The sequence below is a fragment of the Amblyomma mixtum genome, chromosome 10 (assembly GCF_055824585.1).
Source record: "Amblyomma mixtum isolate Tamu chromosome 10, ASM5582458v1, whole genome shotgun sequence".
NCBI classification, from domain to species: Eukaryota; Metazoa; Arthropoda; class Arachnida; order Ixodida; family Ixodidae; genus Amblyomma; species Amblyomma mixtum.
This window is the reverse complement of record NC_143021.1, coordinates 24,955,459-24,961,994: the sequence shown is the minus strand read 5'-3', so window position 1 is coordinate 24,961,994 and position 6,536 is coordinate 24,955,459. Positions and strand designations below refer to the sequence as shown.

Sequence of the window (6,536 nt, the reverse complement as noted above, 5' to 3'; positions counted from 1 at the left end):
CGACCCCGGGTCTGGCTCGGTAGACGAGTGCCCTAACCACTGAGCCGCTCTGACTGCATGAACGTTTTCGCGAGTATTTATGAACTCGCAAATATGCGGCTGCAACATGAGCTTTATATCGTGATTTTCCTCCAGCGCTTGTTGCCTTAATAAGTGCCAGCGTGCTGCTTCAGCGACTGCGCGACTGTGGAAGGGGGTCATGAAAGAATATTCATGCAAGTTTACAAAGAATATTCATGCAACTTTTGAAAATATTGCCTTTCCAGGGCAATACATACATGGGCAGACATACATGGTGTCAGTCTTCATTGATCGCTGTTCCAAAAAAGAATCCAATTGCACTTTCTTCCAAATTAAGCAACGTACACTGAAAAACACAAAAAAAAACACAACAAAACACTAAAAAAATAGGCCTCTTGTACTTTAGGAGAATCCACTCGCTGAGAAACAATCAGTTCTTTTGCAATGACAAGCATCTCTTCGGCTTCGATAAAATCTGCACATGTCGTGCACAGTAATATCTCCGACCACTAGTGCATCACCAGCAACAACTAAGGGTTGCAGGAACATCTGTAGTAGCCTTACATTTATTTTAAATTTCCTCCACGTGTAGGAATGACCGCTATCGTTATATTGCTTAACCCCACTATTCCTTCTTTTTTTTCAGGCAGCTTGGCATCAGTAAATATATCCCATCCGGTGGTTTAGGCACGACTGAACGCCTGCGAACAGTTTTACGAGCTAGCTGTGCTTCCACTGACGACTTGAAACAGGGCAGGGAACTGAAACAAGCGCCACGGCGTACAGCTGCGCCTTGCGAACTTTGGCTCACCTCAGTTCCGGTCTCGTAATTTTAGCGCTGTGTCGGTTCAAAGCACAGAGGAATAACTCAGTCGGGCCAACAGGCTACTGAAGGTAAGACAGCGTTGAGCAGAGCATGCGCAGAATGCCACGAACGCATTCAGTGGCAAATGTGTCCTCATTGCATCCAACGGCCTTTTTTTTATTTTTGCTGCGTTGTCTACTTCGATGATCGCGCTATCTCCAGGGTGTGCTATAAGCGGCTGTGCGGAATTATACAGTCAGCTCATTTCCAGATTTTACATTTCCTTCTAATTGAGCATAACTTCCTAAATATGTCTTAGTGCTCCACCATAATGTGTCGCTCAGATAAGAGTAGTGTTGTTCGTTATCCAGTGTTTTACTTTTGAGACAACACTTTTCAAGGGAATTCAGCGCGTGCACACAAGTGCACAAAGAAAGCATCACATCGGGAGACGCCCTGTGTGGTTCCAGTGCGTACGTTTGGCTTTTATTTATTTATTTATTTATTACAATACCTTCAGGGCCCTGGTGGAGCGTTACAGAAGGGAGTTGATAAAAAAGTAAAGACAATTCAGCCAAATAAAAACAAAAAGTAAATGCAAAATGTAATTTAATACAGCAGTTTACGCTGAATTTGCGTAAACTAGCGAGATATTTCCAACTCTCCACTCGTTTTTACTTTCTAAGCAACTTTATTTCCTGAACCTGACAACTCGTAACAGCTTCAGCCGAACAGCTGGCATTTATAGATGTGTACAATATGTACACTAAATTTGTTGTGTAAAGATTCGAATGAGACAAGTGTTGTGGATGGCCACAACCTTTAACTTTCCTGCTCCGTGGCCCAGCGTTCCTGAAAGCCAGTCCGAGCTTCGTCACCTTCGTCTTCGGTCAGATGTTTCGTTGGCGTTGGCCGAATCATTCATACCGGTTTCAAATCAAATCAAATCAAATCGTCTTTATTTCTCTCTCAAGGAGAAAAGGGGGTGACGGGTAAAAGCCGCATAACTGCGGCTTGACAAAGCCCGGCCCCCTCTATGTACAGTTCGGCAGTATTGCTCGTGCACATACAGAATTAAATTTCACACTTCATCTCAGACCTAAAATTTTGCACCCTACAGAACGAAATCACTCCAAATGAAAGCACATGCAGTTTTAAATACATTCGAAATACACATTCTAGAACACATCAGGTTTTAAACATAAAAATTTCAAACACACTCAGATTAAAAACACGTTCAGTTCAATAATTTTCAATTTTTTAAAATTCTGGAAAAAGACGTTACCTTTAGTGGTAGCAGAAATTAAGACATTTTACAGCAAAAAAAGCACCAATAAAAAATAAAAGGCACCAAGAAAAACACAAAACGCAATCATACAAGAGAATCATGTGATGTTGGCTGCAAGGAAATGTGCATGTAGCGCTCGTAATGACAATTTTTCCGGGAAGGTATCGATGAGCGCAAGGCTATTTAGAAGAACAGCAGCATGATACGAAATGGACTGGCGACCGTACTCTGTGCGACAGTGAGGCACCACCCATGCGTCACTATGACGTGTATTGTAAATGTAAGTGCGGGGGCGAAGGTTTAACAAATTCAGGATGCTGTGATTGCACGCCGATACGGATGAGCGATATGTACAAGATAGACGGTAAGGATAAATGCATTCCGTGGGAAGAAGCTTATAGCGCAAGAAGTAATCGGAAGTGTGTGCATGACAAGGGACATTAGCAATAGCACGCAAGGCACGTTTCTGGCAGATTTTAAGTTTCTGTATGTTTTCTTTCGTTGTAGTTGACCAGACTAAATGGCAGTAGTTAAGTGTCGACAAAAATAGTGCGTTATAAATTAAGCGTTTAACTGCTGTTGGCAAGAAGTTGCGGTGTCTGTTTAGTATCCCGCAAACCTTATTAAGTTTGTTGCAAAGCCCATCAACATGCTTGTTCCAAGTTAGAGTTTCCGATAATGTTACGCCAAGAGTCTTAATTTCATTAATAATGCTTACCTCTTCGCAGTCTAAAAGAATTTTTCCCTTGATGTTTACCTTTGTGTTCTTAGTACGGAAAAGAATAGCTTGAGTTTTTTTGGTATTCAACCGCAGGTAATTTGTTTGCGACCAGTCTCTAACTAATGATAAAGCGTGATTTGCCGAGCAGACTAGATCATCAGTATTTGGCCCTCTGAAAAACATAGTAGTATCATCCGCGTACCCAACCCATGTAGCTGTGTTTAGAAGCGAAAAAATGTCGTTAATATAAACAACAAATAGCAGAGGTCCAAGAATACTCCCTTCGGGTACGCCGGAAGTGATGGTTCTTATGTCGGAATTGTGATTGTTATTGCTGACATACTGGCACCTGTTTTGAAGGTATGAGGAAAGGAGACGATTTGCACTACCGCGTATTCCGTAATGCTGCAGCTTAGATAATAAGGTTACATGATGTACGCAGTCAAATGCTTTCGTGAAATCAATATACAGTCCTAGTACAAGTTCTTTGTGTTCAAAAGCGTCAATAATGAATTCTTTTTCTGTTAATAGTACCAATTCTGTGGATTTGCCTTTCAGGAAGCCATACTGTTGCGCCGAGATAAGTGAGAATTTGTTTAAAAAGTTGTAAAGGCGTGTGTGCATTATTTTCTCCGAGCCTTTTGAAAATATGGCTTGGAGAAAACGTGACCAGGTCGCTCGGATTGATTTGCAACAAATTCAGTTCTGCCTAATTTTGACAAAGACGGCAAAAAGGCAATTCCTGCAAGGCGTCAAGTTCAAATTTTTGAATTCACTCGAAAGAGGCTAAGCACTTCATTCTTTAAAAATCGCCACGATGCTGTTGTGCTTGTTCAGTAGAGAATAACGTGTGCGGCTAAGTACGTGGAAACGGGTAGAAAATATAATTCTTTATTGCGACGTACGAGATGTTTTGCGTTCATGCGAGAAGAGCCAGTTTGTTAAATGAATGCTAGCTTGTTCTGGTATGCGCTCTTCAACGTCCCGCGCCTGCACATCGAGTTTCAGAGAGCCGGGATTGGCAGGCTGAGCAAGAATTTCCGCCATCTGGCGTCCTTTATGTAGCCTGCGCCGGCATTGGCCCATTTTCGCATTTCGATCCTACCGAATCTGGGCGCCGCGTCTGTGTTTCCGTCTCCCAACCGCATGCTGGTGAGTACTTCGCAGGCTAGATTAGGCGCCAGCGGATGAGCTGCCCAGTTTTCGAAGGCGTTCGGTTTTGCTAACACTACAAATATGTCGTCTGTCCCAAAAATATGGCATATTACGGCATACAGGTGCTATCGGCAGCAGAAAGTTTCTGGGGCGCAGGGTCTTGCAAAACAATCTATTGTAGCTCGGTCTCGCGACCCAGTCGCAAGATGTTGTACCAGGCTATAGAGCAGTCACGTCCTCTTCTACCGTGGCACATTTCTTGTAACTGGGTTAAGTGACTCCGCCAAAATCAATTATTTTAGACGCAATCGCGACGAATAAACATTAGCTGCCGTTAGAACACAGCAAGCTTGACGGCTGCAAGCCATCACCATTGGTTGCCTGTACTCTGGCGGTAAACTTGAATTTCGAACATTTCCCCTTTTTCAAAAATTTTGAGACGAAACACTTTTCGAAGATAGAATCTTTACAAATTTTGCGGGGACTTATCAACAGAAATGTTACTATTTCGAAATTTTTGCATTTCTCGAGCTGCTGTTTAAAAAAATGGCGTAAACTAGGAATTTTTGGCACTAACTGGCCTTAGAACTATAGTTGTAAGATTGCTGATAAAGTGCCCCGTTGTCGTATACATACAAATGAAAGTTGACAAAGCCAAAGTTGACAAAGATATGGCAAAGCCTGGTCATATTTCGCGCTACTTGCGCAGTGTTTAGAGTACAGTACCTGTGTTATTCAACGCATTCACGATATGAAGCAAACATTCTTGAACCTTAGCATTGTTTGCCATCTTAAACAGGCATCAAATTCATGGGGACGATGTGGCCTTTGTGCTCTACGCTCTTCTTTTGAAGGCTCTTAATTCTTTTTCTTTTTTTCCTCCTAATTCACACACCTTTTCACGCATCTTTGTAACTTGCGCTAGTGATATCTTCTGAATATAGTCGGTTCAAAGCGAGTAGCTCAAATGGGGATTCTTTCAGCCACCATTACTGTTATCAAACTAAGCAAGCTAATCGCATATTGGCACATTTGAGAAGCAACTTTCAGTGAGCCCCAACGACAACAAACCTCTACACTCAGCGCTCATAAGCTCACGTGTAGAATATGCTACATCAAACTGAGACCCCGGTGTTAAAACTTTACTTACTGGATACGGATAGCACAAATAAGCGCACTTTATCCTCGCTATCAGCGCACATCACGCCGAAATGCTAAGAAGCTTGCCTTGAGCCTAACTTCATTTTCAATACAATGAAAAATTGCCCGCCTGTGTCATTTTCACAACATATTTCATGAGGAGTCACATAGCTGTGAGTTGCCTGTTCCGCTTCATATATTTCACGCAGCACAGATCGCACACATAGGGATGGCATTACAACATGCAAGCTAGAACTTTCACGGAATATTTTATTCCTCGCACGTCATATGACTGCAACCACCTGCCCTCTTATATTGCCCCAATTCCTGGCCGTTTATTGTTTCATTCGGCTTTTTTTTACAATTTCTGTATATCTTATCTTTTTTCGGCGATTTAATGTCCTCTGGTCTTGCTTGGTATTGTGTTAGTGTTTCTCTTGATTACCAGTCTTCTCTCTAAAGCTTTAATGATAGGCCCTGAGGGTAAAATAAAACTAAAGGCAGGAATCGCAGAACTCAATTCGCCGTCGAGGTGAAAGTTGTCGTAGTTCACCAGTTGACCGGTTTTGTACGATCACAGACAAAAGTTTGTGGGATGAGGGTTTCCGGGAAAAAAGCTAGTGCTGGTTGGTCAGGAAAATTAGCTCCAATAAAAGACCACAAGCATGACGAGAGACATGTCCTCGGTCCACTGGAGCGATGATTATGCGACTTGCTGTTGAGGCAACAGAGAAATGATTTTTTTTCCGCAAACCTGCACTCCCAAACTTTTTTCTGTGACTGTACAGAAGCCTGCAAAGATCACACAGTGGTGTAAGTTGAAGAACTGCTACCAAGCATCAATACTGAGCGCTTATAAAAGGATCGACGTTCGAGGAGCACTTCTCGATTTATTTTCCAGCTTGACCCCGGACACGCCACGCTATTTCTCTTCAAAATTTAATCGGCAGGCCTAAAGAAAGCTTCGCACGAAAAAGTAGAATCGGTTTTGATATAAAACAATGAAGAAATGCAGTGAAATTGACTGATTGAGTGCTGATTGCAAGCACAAAACAAGAACTTAAGGTTCTGCCACCACAGCTGGAGCCAGTACAGATAAATGGATTCGAACATGCTGTGCGATCAGACTCCAGGCCTTTATTCACCTGTAAGCCTTAAGCTGCTAACAAGCGGAAGGTCATTTAAACGCCTACTGGTCACTTCTCATTCGAGAAATATACGACGGAAGCCAACAGGCATCGATCCCAGCCTCACGACCCTCACGGTCCCAGGGTCCCAGTCCACGACCTCCCGATTTCCGACGATCTGACGCGATTTTCCCGAAGGCGTTTAAAACACCCTTTTTGAGACTACCAGCACTTCAGAGGCGATAAATGCGTCTGTACGCAGGGCAGAAAGAGTGTTTC

The 6,536-nt window shown here is 42.9% G+C and overlaps 1 protein-coding gene across 1 annotated transcript in view; it reads left to right on the top strand.

The window, feature by feature from the left end:
• Window positions 1-3,938: 3,938 nt before the first annotated feature.
• The window catches only part of LOC149325405 (sodium-coupled monocarboxylate transporter 2-like), a 76,789-nt gene continuing 74,191 nt past the window's right edge, over window positions 3,939-6,536 (top strand). Inside the window, exon 1 of the mRNA XM_089564265.1 lies at window positions 3,939-3,987. The gene's annotated coding sequence lies outside the window, so the exon portion shown is untranslated. The remainder of the gene's footprint in view (window positions 3,988-6,536) is intronic.